At 35.3% G+C, this 13635-nt stretch overlaps 1 long non-coding RNA gene across 1 annotated transcript; it reads right to left on the bottom strand.

The window, feature by feature from the left end:
- Positions 1-7477: 7477 nt before the first annotated feature.
- On the bottom strand, positions 7478-12162 carry LOC107831594 (uncharacterized). Its single transcript, XR_001658404.2, has 3 exons — positions 12017-12162; positions 8415-8480; positions 7478-7896 (listed from the first exon to the last, which is right to left on the bottom strand). It is a non-coding gene; the product is annotated as an uncharacterized LOC107831594 (long non-coding RNA).
- Between the last annotated feature and the right edge of the window lie 1473 nt (positions 12163-13635).

Raw genomic sequence — 13635 nt, 5'->3', positions numbered from 1 at the left:
AAGGTATAACTATATTTTATATGCATAAAATTGGTCTCCTATATTTTTAAAAATGTTTAATATCTATTTTAAATCATTTTGGTACATAAAATTATTTTCCAGAAATTATTTGTTATTTAAATTATATAAGGGGAAAGTGGCTATTTAAAATATAGCCAGATTGGCTTTCAATTGTAGCCCAAATCAAACCCCAACCCCAACCCAATTTCAAATTAAAACACCTGACCCAAGTCCTAAATCTGCCTACCCGACCCAAGACCCGCTAAATCCTGGTCGCTAAATCATGGATCAACGGCCCTCACAATTCCTTTCCTTTTTAATTCTAACTACACCCTAACCCTACCTCATTTCCAAATACCGCCGCCTCTGTATCCTCTCTTCTCTCAACCACCCAACCTAACCCTAGCTCCCTTCAACCGCCGCCTCCTTCTCCGCTCTTCTCCGGTGATCACCCTTCAACCCCTAAGCCTCCAATGGCTCCCTTTATTGCATTGCTCATCTCCTCTGAGGTCTTCAAGGGCCCTGGGCCACACTGACTTGCATCTAGGGTTTGCCATCTGGTCTATTCTTGGCTACTTCAATATGATTCTAAGTGAAATCCTGCTATACTTGTTATGATCTTTGAAATTTTGACAGGTTCTTTCATCTATACTTGGGTTTCTTCTGAAACCCTAATTTTTGCTTACATCTCTTTGATCTATACGATTTTTTAAACAATCTGAGTATGTTTTTTTGGTGTTTTACACTGCTCTTGAATCTCTTTTACAAAAATCATCGATTTCAAATATTTTTACCTTCTTCTCAAACTAGGGTTTTCGGAACTTCTTCTACACTTTGTTTAAACCGATTCTTTATGTTTAAACTTCTATCCCTTGCATATTTTGACTGATTCTATGATTTTACTCCTTTTTCAACTCGCTTATTTTGAAAACCCTAATTTTTTAGTTCCAATCTTGGATTTTCGAGTTTTGTTTGATAACACATTCAGTTAATCTGTATGTTTCTATGATTCTGTGATTTTTTCCCTATGTTTGCTTGTTAGGGTTCCTAATTGTGGTTATCCCTGCCTATTGTGTGATTTTGCCCTATTTTGTTCACCAATGTTTCTGATTTGTCACTTCTCCTACCTATATCATGTTTAGCTTACTAATTCAGACTATGCTCTACATGAATCCCTAATTTTATATATGACTCTTGTCCTACTCGACCTCTTAGGGTTCTGGTTTTGCTTACTACGTGTTTGTTCTTATAAAGTGGTGCTAAATCAGTACTAACTTCTATTTTTGAATCCCTGAATCTTTGTGATTGATCCTTCACTGATTCCGCATGATATCTCTACTGATCTTTACCTTGTAGAATGTTTTGACCTTATTCTATACTCAATTATGCTATTAATTGATTTCTTAAGTCTTTACTTGATTGAATATGCTGAGCCTAGCCTCTATTACCTATTGTGTACTTGTACTATGCAAAAAATATTTCTTTATTTGTCATGTTCAGACTTATACGATTTTCTTCCTTATTTGTCATATGTCTATTACCGTTTGAAGTTAACTCCTCAATTAAAGTGGGGTACTTACCTTGATTTCTTGATTGACCGATTTTGAGTTCTATAATTACTGATGGACTTTGATTTTTACCTTATTTTGTTATTTTCTTTCAAACTATATATACACACTCTCTTATCAACAAAAACACATGATCACTCTTGGTTCAAAACTCTCTCTCACACTTAAAATTTTCTGCTCCCTTTTGTGCTACTCGCTACCACTTTAATTTAGCAGGCTGCAAGCCAAGACTAACCATTGTGTTTTCCTGCTCTTTTAATTTGTTTACTGACCTCTTTACTGGTATGTTCTAGTTTCAATTCAAAGTTCCAACAACAATATGATTCTTTTATTGTTTTAGTTCATCATGTTTCTAGTTTGCTTCTATTTATGATTTTATTGTGAAACTTGTAGTTGATGTTTATATTATTATGTACTCCCCTTCCTTAAGACTAGTATATTACCTCTCTATGTTGTTTCTGAACATGTCTGCACCAATTATTTGTATATATTTACCACCATATGCTCCATGTATCCCCAAATCCCCATCACCCATGTATGTGAATTTGTTCTTTATGTCTGATTCTGTGACTATGTTTGGTCAGCTGTTTCTGAACATGTTTATACCAATTCCTAGACCTTTGCTTGATTATGTGTTCACAATCAAGTGATCTATGTATCCCCAAATCCATTGACCCCTGTTTTAACTACTGAACTTGTTTGGTGATGTGACTCCTAGCTGTGTATGAATCTATCTTAAAGGTGTTGTGTTTGGACTTTTGTTCACTACTCCACTCTCTTTCAAACTGCCCCTGTTGTGTTACTGAATCATTTTCAAACAAACTTCCTTTTTAATACAGTTTTTCCACTAAAACTTTTCAACTGGTGTCAAGCACTTTCACTATACTCTTAGGTCAATATGTTCTGCCCCCTCCAGTATGTGCACTGCCTTGGGATCCTCTTGAGAACCCTCTGAACTCTGGCATACTAAGGTTGGCCCTTCCACACTGCACTTATTCAATTTTGGTTACCAAGTCTAGGTGTAAGCACTGCCCGGGATCCTTGAGATCCTTAGGGAACTTTGATGCACCTAGACTATGATTTTGTTTATGGTATTGAGACATTTGAGGCTATTGGAGGCTTTTGGAAATCTGGGCCTAATTGAAGGCTCCCTATAGAATAGCTTCTTATTTTCTTATTTACTTATGTAATTCATTCATATGGTCTGTAATAACTTGTAAACAAATATTGGGGTAATTAGTGAAAGGGATGGGTAGATACATGTTTATGGGGTAATACAGGTAGAAATCATGCTCATAGGACTTTGTATTTAAATCTGATTGCTTTACCAAGTAGAAATCATGCTCATAGGACTTTACGTTTAAATCTGATTGCTTTACCAAATGGAAATCATGTCTACAAGTCTTAAAATCGGCTTAATAAATAGATGACATGCCTATAGGATGTAATTTAACCTAGCTTCTGTTATAACAAGTGTTTGTGCATGCAAGTCTTTAAAAATCAGTAGTAAACTTAGATATCATGCCTATATGGAACAATATTAAATCCTGCCTATGGATCCCACATAAGTTTAGTTTAAATAACTTAATTCGGTTAACGTTTGGTTCACTTCTGAATTAGTTTAATTCAGTAGATTATATTTCTAAAACAATTCTATTAAAACTGCCTTAATTTATTATTAGACAGCATGCCCATAGGATTTAAAGTTTGTTTTAAAATCTGCCCTGTCTTACTATACAATGCAATAATCAGTATTCCGCGTATAGGCAAGCCTGTAGGGCGTTTTCAAAACTGTGATTCTGAAACTATTTCTATGACTTAATGTTTTCTGATCCTAACAGGCTTTAAGAAACCAATAGGTAACTTCTAAGGTCATTACTCCTGAGTTTATAAAAACAAATTGCTTGTCTTCTGCATATTCACATAGATATCCTGCCTTAGGATGTTGTTTAATAAAGAGCCCTTAACTGTGCTTGAGTCGTGCTGTTTATGTGCCTTGTTTGAGAAGGAAACTTTGAGCCTCTAATTGCTCCCTTTTTTATGTGCTAAAAGTCCTAACTGTTTTGCCTGTCGCCTTAGAATTTTCACCTTTAAAACCTTAAGGGTCTGTCTAGAACCACCTATAGGTAGAGGTCCTAAATCCCTCCAGGACCATTAAGAAGGGGTGGGTAACAACAGGCAATAGAGATCACTGACGAAACACTAGCTTTGCATGACCACTAAGGGGATGTGAAGGGTAGATATGATGATTAAGCGCTAATGTCACGTGTAGCCCCTTATCGAGTAGTATTTACCGGACATTGTGTGGGGTGATCATATAGGCTAACCAACCTAGGACTGCTCCTTTACCAAAATCCCTTTCCTATTTAAAACCTTTGTTTACAACTTTGTTCAAAAATCTTTATTCTATTACTTGAGTTACCCAACGTGCTTTACTTGCAACCTATTTGATTCAACTGTTTATTTATATGGACTAATTTATGAATATAAGTTCGGCTGGACCCATAGTTATGGACCAAGAGGGGTGTCTAACACCTTTCCCTCAAGGTTATTTCGAGGCCTTACCCTAAATCTCTGGTAATGCAAACCAATCCCAAGAGTTAATCGCTTTAGGTTCCCTAACGCACCATAAACATGTTAGGTGGCGACTCTTCAAGTACCCAATTCCAAAAGGAAATGAGTTATCACGCCCCATGGAATGTCGAAACCCAGAACTCTATCTGCGAGGAGGGAAAAAAGGGGCGTGACAGTATAAATATAATCAAGGAGGGTGAAACAACTTACTTCATGAGAGAACCAGATAAAGGACCTGAAGCATGCCTGGTATAATCATTCAAGTTAATTGACTCAAGAGAATCTGGGCAGTGTGCCTTTAGATTCACAAGAACCAGATTAGGGACCTGATCCCTTGGTGTTCCCCTGACAGAAGTATAAGTCAACTATACAGATGGAAAGCAACTGCAGAAAGTGACTACCTGCAACTGTACACGTAATAGTGCAGCAGACAGTACAACAGTCACTTCCCATTGGGAAAAGGCATGTACTAACCAAGAATTGACATCACCATTGTGAATTGAAATCACCATGGTGATATCTTTTGTAGTATAAACCTGGTGCAAGGCACAAGACATTTTATTCAACACTTGCAAAATCAAAAGAAGATATTCTCTTAAGTGCTTGCCACAACCTCTCCCAAGAACAAAGCTGCTAAAACCTCAAGGACCGGATCCAAGATTGAAGATATCTTAAGTCCTTAGGTTTGCTGAGTCTTTGTTATTTGTTCTTCATTTGTAATTCTTATCTTGCTTTCTTAGAAGCTGTGTTTTAGAAAACCCAAAATCACAAACCCACCAAGTTTGTGTTGTGACTAGAGTTAGTCATAAGTTAAAGTCTTTGTAACTAGAGAGTGACAAAGTGGCTTGTGGTAAGAGTATCACAAGTTAGTTAAGTTAAAGTCTTTGTAACTAGAGAGTGACAAAGTGACTTGTGGTGAGAGTACCACAAGTTAGTTGAGTTGAAATCTTTGTAATGGAGTCATTACAAAGTGGCTTGTAATAGGTGTTTACAAGTAAGTGAAATTGAAAGCCTACATGTGTAGGTCGTAATTTTTGTCCCCTTGAATTGAGATTTTTCCACGTAAAAATTCTCTGTATTCTTTATTTACTGCCGAGCTACTGTAGGAACAATTAGAGAACCTGATTCCCTATACTGGTTGGTTTTAAAGTCTTTTGTTTATAGTGGGAACTTAAAGAGAATCTGGTTCTCTATACAGTCTGGTGGACACTTAGTTTCTATCATTACATCTCCTGGAAAGAACCGATGCACAAAGAAAAATCGAAAGGGATTATTACCTACCTAAAATTAACTAGAAATAAATTGGACGTTAATCCTTCAAGAAAGCTGTCCACAAATTCATCGTCGGGAAAATTCAAAATTTTCTGCTTTTTTTTTCATTTTCCTTTTAACTTTTTTAAAATCACTACACTAAGAAAGAGTACTACAACTAAGCTAGGATAGCACAACAATTTATCCAGACAATATCTTCGCTCCACACTTAAAATTGTGCAATATCCTCAATGCACGTAATAAATAACAAGAAGGTAAAAGAAACTCCCTGGTAGAACAAAGGCCGAAGCATTAGCAACTCACAAGATACTCAGACTTTTCCCATATATGAACCTTTGTGTGGGCACCCCACACTTAGTTCTAGCCACCTTCTAGCTTTTACACACACTACTGATTTTGATTCCATGCTCCTACTCCTACAAAATGAAACCAACACTACAAAACTAACACAATAAAAAAATACACTTTACTTTTGAAAAGTGTTTTGATTTTTCAACATTGTGTTTGGCAGTAAAACACTAACAAAATAAAAAACTAACGCAACCAAACATAATATTGAAAAGTATTTAGAATGAGGTCCAATACGCTCCAACTCTAAAAACGCTTTACTTTTGACATCCTCATCTGTACACACATTAGAGTCTTCAAGTACATTGTTATCTACTCCCTCATATGACTCTAATGTACTTTTCTCAAAGTTGGCATCATCAATAAAAATATGGTCGAATGAGTGAATCTCCATTTTTAGCTCCCCCATTTGGCGTATAAGCTCCTTTTCAACTTTACACAACTCATAAATATTTTGTTAGGTGTTAGACGCAACAACCTTTGCACGCAATTGTGCCTCCAAGTCGTGAATAGAATTGCCAAATTGGTCGATCTTTTGTATCAACTCAGTTCTTCCTTCTATAAAGAGTTGCATCTCCTTTATAACTTTCTCACGGAGACCTCTATATTGCTCTAATAATTTCCTATGCATATCAAGAATGCGAATATCATGTTCTACATCATCCAAATTGTTACTCCTGTCAAACTCAATTCGTTACTCCTGTCAAACTCACAAGAATTATTAGAATCATCATAAGAAAGGATTTGAGTAGGATAACAAAACTTAGGACGATTATTCCAATGACCCTCGCACACATCACAAGATTGAGATGGTGTACACAACTCTCCCTTGTGAATATATTAACAATATTGCCAGAAGAGAGATCATTTGCAATACAAACATGGAACAACAAAACATGAATACTATCAGACAATAACTTTTTATTCAAAGATGCCATATCAGGTAGAGTAAAATAATAATAATAAAAGAATAGAACTTGAATAAACAAAAAGAAAAGTCTAATCTAGATAAACAATTAATTTCTAAATCCCCGACAATAACGCCAAAAATTTGTTGCTCTGAAACGCACACGCAAATACGCGATTGACAAGTAATAAAGTGATAAGTAAGGTATCATTCCCACGAGGACTTATGATTAGCTATCAACTAAATTAAATTCAAAAAATTAATCTATTTAAATAATTTTCTAAAGATAATTAACTACGACTAATCTAGTGTAGAAAGCTAAGAAATTAAAGGAAATAAGTCAGCAATCATAGAGACGAATTCAGTGGAAGAAAATATTCTAGAACTATAGGTTAGCTAACAATCCTGTTGAGTCTTTCACTTAAATTGTCTAATTAAATTATCTAGTTTATTGGTTGACAGAGTTAATATTACTCATAGTATTCTCCAGAAGTACTACTAGCCTATTCAAGGTAACCTAACTCCTATATTCTTATGGAATTAGGATTAACAAGAACACATTAATAATTCTTGTATAGCAACCAAGAAAAGAAATTAGGTATATCCTTGTCCTAACTGCAGATCCGTTTCCCATAATTTAAGTTCAAGATCTTGCTCTACTCATACCTATATGCAATCTAGAATTCCCTCTCCCGAGTTCAATCCTAGATTCATAGATAGTATTCCATTAGTAATCAAATAATTAAGCACAAGATTGAATAAATAAACTAATATGATAAAATAATAAGAACAATTCAAGCTTCAAACTATAACGTTTATGTAGCACCCACAACTCTAGAACTAATAAACTATGAAATTAAAGGAAGAGAAGAGAAGAAAAACTAGTTAGAAGTCTCCTACAAGCGTGATTTGCATTCTCCCCTCTAAAGTGGCGTGTTCTCCTTCAAAGTATGCTAGATCCCCTCTAAATTTGGTTAAGAATCCCTTTTTATACGAGTTGGGACGTGTAGGGCCCAAAAAGATCTTCTCTAAGTCGAAATAGGACAATTCTCGGGATTGGGCACCCTGGACAACACATCGCACTAGCTTGGATGCCGAAAATTTTAATCTTCTGTTTCTAGTGCCACAGGTAGCGCGTCTGGATGCTAGAATTCGGCACTTGTCCATTTTTCTTCTTTTTCGGCTCCAACTCATGCGTATTCAATCCATTTCACTTCCAATTAATTCCTACACATATAAATACCAAAATTTAGCTCAACTCATTGCAATTACACATTAGAACAACCAAGAATATAGCAAAATGTGAGGCATATACAAAAGTACATACTTTTGGCCGAACATTAGTATACGTACTAAATTATGATGAAATTTATGCATTATTTTAGATGAGATTTAATGTGAAATAAATTAAATTTTTATGTAAAGTAAACTGCCACGACACAGAATTCTCACCCTCAGGACCGTGATGGCACCTAACATTTCACTTGTTAGGCAAACTAATGTTAGATGTAGTTATTAACCAATTTTAATAATTCAAACCAAATGAAAACCAATAAGCTAAATAAACTTAAATAAAGTAGATAAATTTGATATACGGCAATAACCAAATACAAATTCCAGAACTTGTGTCACGAATACACGAGCGTCTAGAGTACTACAAATAATAGTCTGAATATAAGCATAACTGTTTGAATTGAAATAAACAACTAGAGTAATGTAGAAGGGGAAATGCAGTGCAGTTGTACCTCAAGTCTCCATCAAGTACCAGATCCGAGCAATCTACTTACCGCCGCTAGGACAGATTCCAAAATCTGTACAAAAAGTGCAGAATGTAATATGAGTACAACCGACCCCATGTACTCTGTAAGTGTCGAGTCTAATCTTGACGAAGTAGTGACGAGTCTAAGACGGGTCACTTACAATAACATGTACGCAGTATACTAATAATATTAGAAAAAAGGAAAGAGGAAGTAAGGCAGTTAACTTATGAAAAAGAATTCAATTCTTGTAATTAGAGGACCTAGAAAAACCGATCTCATAATTTCATGTAACAACACAGGAAATCAACACAATAATAATGAATACAACACACACAATCCGTTGCGGCGTGCAACCCGATCCTACCGTAACACATATACTCTCGTATTTCACTATATCAATATCAAGAATCACATATAAAATCCGTTGCGGCGCGCAACCCGATCCCACCATATAATCAAAATCAATATCATAATCCTCCCTTGTTTCACCATGTCATAATTTATCAATATCAAGTATTATGTACACAACCCTTTGCAGCATGCAACCCGATCCCACCACAAATAAATTCAACAAATGTAATCAATCCAACAACTCAATTCACAAGAATCTCTACGATTAAAGGATATGAAAGCAAATCAATAAAGGAACCGCGTAGCAATTAATTATGGCAAGTAGCAATTACACATCACACATGTAATTCACATAACATATAGTTCAAGAGTTCCTAATCCCTCGCTTCACAACCAAATCACAGCTCAACCGGGGCATTTCCTCTAAAATCCGCTTCCAAACCAATCGAATCTAACCAAAATCGATTTAATATTATCAAACAATCCTAGGGAAATCAATTACAATAGATAAATAAAAGATCTTTATACTTTTCCCCAAAAGTCAATAAAAGTCAACCCTGGGCCCGCTTGGTCAAAACCTGAGATTCGGACTAAACCCAATTACCCATTCATCCCCGAGCCCGATTGTGTGATTAGTTTCAAAATTCGACCTCAATTTGAGGTCTAAATCTCAATTTTACAAAAAACAAATCCAATTCTATCCAAATCCCTAATTTTCTACCATGAAAGAGTGTAGATTAAGGTTAAAAATCAGCGGGTGTTGATGAAAATGGAAGAAAACGAGTTAAAATATATTAACCTATGACGTGAGAATAAAATTCTTCTTCAAAATCACCTCTAGGCCGAGATCTAATGTGAGGATGGTGAAAAATAAGGAAATTCCCGTCTTTGGGATATTTTAAATCACTAGCGTCAGGTCTTCATCGCGTTCGCGAAGCACAACAACCCTATTGGCCTTTGCGTTCGCGAGATGCGCTACGCGCTCGCGATGGCTCTGCCCCCTGGCCTTCACATTCACAACCCTCCGATGGCGTTCGCGTAGAACACACAACTGATCCCCCTTCCAGGCCCATACCCATTGCGTTTGTGCAGCTTTGGTCGCGTTCGCGAAGGGTGATCCCATCATTGCTCCACGTTCGTGACCTCAGGCTCGCGTTCGCATAGAGGAAATTCCACCCCAGCCCAGATTACTCTTCGCGATTGCGAAGAAGGATGTACCAGATATCAGAAAACTCAGAACTGGCAATTGCCTAAGTCCAAAAATCCAGATCATGTATTTACATCGGTCAATACTCTACCTCAAGGAGCTAAGAGACCATACAGGTTGGATTTGATGCAAATGGCCACTTAAGACATAAGCATAGGAAAAACTATTTTTTATGATAGGATGTCCTCTTTTTGTTAAGTTACCTATTGTTAATTGGTAGCATGTTTTGTAAGTTTTTGCAACCTTTTTATAGAGAGGGTTCACATAAGGAGGTAAACTGGGATAACTGATCTATCTCTCTGTTGTAACTAATTTTTTGGATGAATGAAAGGAATGCGCCACGTATGGCGAAACTTCATTTAAAAAAATTTGCCTAAGTCCAAAAACCACTGCGTAGGCCATTTGAAACTCATTCGAGCCCTTCGGGCTCCAAACCAAACATGCATACAACTGTAATAACATTATACGTCATTTCTCGCGCGACCAAAACACCAAAATAACACCTAAAACTACGAATCGGACATCAAAATGAACGATATTTTTAAAGAAACTCAAGAACATGCAAATTTATAATCGGACTTCCGAATCACGTCAAATCAACTCTGTTTTGCAATAAATTTTGCAGACAGGTCATAAATAGTGAAATGAACTTATACCAAGTTTCGGAACCAAAATCCGAACTCGATAGCAAAAAAGTCAACCTACGGTCAAACTTAGGAATTCTTTAAACCTTCAAATTACTAGTTTTCAACAAATCATGTTAAATCAAGATAGGGACTTTCGAATTCGATTTCGGGCATACGCCCAACTCCCAAATCACGATATGGACCCACCGGGACCGTCAAAATACTGATCCGGGTCTGTTTACACAAAAGGTTGACCATTCTCAAATCATTTTTAAGGCTAAGTTTCATATTTTGTTTTTCAATTTTTCACCTAAAAATCTTCTGGAAAAAGACACGGACTGCACACATAAATTGAAGAAGGTTAAACGAAGCTATTCGAAGTCTCGGACACAGAAATGAAGGCTAACACTCAAAATGACTTATCGGGTCATCACATAAACAGATTATTAAATTATAAGAACATATATTATAATTCGTGGGGGTGGGGGGTGGGGGGGTCTTGGAACAATGCTAAAATCGTTTCTATGTGAATTATTGATTCTAAATTCAAGTCATAAAATCAGCCACTGAGGTTAATGTCAGGTTAGATTACATGCATCGTTCCTCTTAAGATGTCGCCCCGAATAATGCGGAATACTTTGTGTATCGAGTTATGTTTAGATACTACACTTTTAACCAAAAGATCAAGAAACGAAAGAGCTAGCCGGGTGGCAGGGGGTCCTCTTATGTTCTTTTCTCTCTCTACTCAACTTCTCAGATGGTTGATGTGGCATGAGAATTTCCATTTTGTAACAATATTTATCTTGACTCTTTTACAACACAACGAAATTATTGTTAAACTAAGGGCCTGTTTGGAAATGATTGTATAATTACTAGGATAGTAATTACATGGTCTAGTAATAACCAAGACTTGTTTATTTGTCACAAAGTAATAACAATGTAATTTTTAATGTCATATTTGATTGTACAAATGTAATTACATAATTAGATATTTAAATAATATTTTTGTATAAATATATTAAATAATTATAAGTAAATAATAATTGGTACTTTTAAATAAATTATATTTTAACTCAAATTAATTGATAAAGATTTCAAGAACAAATTTAAATCTCTTATCAACTTATGTGAATATAACATGAAATACATAACTATTGCATTGTTTAAATTTTAAAATATAATGATATGAGTTTATAAAAAAAATTAATAATAAATATTTATACTAATTAATGGAAGTCAATGCTAGTAAAATGCGAAAAGAGAACCAGAATTTGTATGCAAACAGAATAATTACTATAGGTGAATTATAGTACTGGTGAGAAAATAAGAACCCGTATTTGCAGAGTGCTAAATAACGAAAATAAGAAAAAATTAAGAAGGAAGAAGGAACGAATAATACATACCCGAAATGGAAGTGATCAACTTTGGAAAGAAAAGTGAGAAGACGGAAGAAATGGGAGAGTTTTGAAAGGAAAAAAAAGAATTGGAAAATCAGTTTGTAATTGGAGAGTGTAGTTACCTCCGATTCTTAGCTCTCCCTAGAAGTAGAGTTTGTTATTGCTCCTTTTCAATTACACCTAATTTTATGATGATTAAGTAATTACTTGACAGACAAACAAGCTAAACTGTGTAATTACACTCAATTATACCCAAATTCAATTACAAGGTGATTTTCCAAATATACTCTATATATTTTCAGTTCTTAATTACATCTACTGTAGATGAACCATGTTTTTCTATTATTTCGTCTTTTCCATTAAGCTCCAATCTACGTACAGTTTTCACGTAGTATAATATATGTTTCGTATCAAAATATCAAGTTTAGTTGAATCCGCAACTCAATAGCTACCGCGGCCACTGGTAATAGGCTATAGACATATTAATTCGCCGTCTGCAATTTAAACTACGTACGGACATATATGTGTACTAATACGTCGCCGTCATTTTTACACAGCTGTGTGAGCGCGGTAATATAGTGTACTCAGTACTCACTAATTCATAATCTTGATTTCGCCTCTGACTAAAAAAATATTTTCCAACTGGTATTACATATAATTGACATTAGAGAAGTCATGAGTTTTGTGAAAAAGGTCTTCCAAGACTGTGATTAAAACCTACGAATTTTTTTCCAGAATAAATCACGTTGAATGGTACCTCCATTTTCTCTTGACAATTAATTATTTCTTGCAAGTTTCAATTACATATGTAATTATCTTGTTCATGCTTTCTACCAACTTAGGAGCACATCAAATTTCATGAACCAAAAAAGCAAGTACCACACTTGTATGGGTCAAAATCTGACCACACTTGGATTAGTGCTAAAAGGAATGGTAAGAAGTCGACTAAGCCATGGTCATACCCACAAGGTATAATAACAACAAGTACCTCGGCCATTGCCGAGATCGAGCCGTCAAAAAGTTTGTATGGCAAAGTAAAAGTCGTGATACTTGAGGGCGGCGAGATGAAGTACAATCAGGGGATGAATACATTCTGGCTAAGGACCGTTGGACAAAAGAGAATACTGATAATATGTATAGGAGGTAAGAAGACAAGAAAAGGGGGCTTCCTTTCCTAGAGAAGGAAGAGGTAGTGAAAACCAAGAAACAATTTAGATAGTAGATATAAATCTCTAATCGTGATCATTGAATCAATGAAGATAGATCTTGTTACTGTCAACAACATTCCATCTTTTCCGTCTTTATCACCACATTCTGGGATAATATGTAAAGAATGTAAGCCTATCATCTATATATGATGTTTTATATGATCCTAGAAAACGTATAAGCTTGATTATATCTTATTCTCTTATTTTATGTGCTTAGATCTAGAGATAATTATCCTTTGCTAAAATTTATCCTCTGTATTCTTCATTAATTGGTTTAGCAAAAAGTTTAATACTTTTTGATCAAACAACACTACTTCTCTACGAATCTTTTTATCAGCAAATACTGAATGATACAAAAACATAAATACAAAACAGCCACTTAAAAACAAAAACAAAGAGAATGAAAGACAGTTCTTT

The sequence above is a fragment of the Nicotiana tabacum genome, chromosome 10 (assembly GCF_000715075.1).
Source record: "Nicotiana tabacum cultivar K326 chromosome 10, ASM71507v2, whole genome shotgun sequence".
Lineage (NCBI taxonomy): Eukaryota > Viridiplantae > Streptophyta > Magnoliopsida > Solanales > Solanaceae > Nicotiana > Nicotiana tabacum.
Note: the sequence above shows the minus strand (reverse complement) of the source record. Positions and strands in the feature narration are given on the sequence as shown.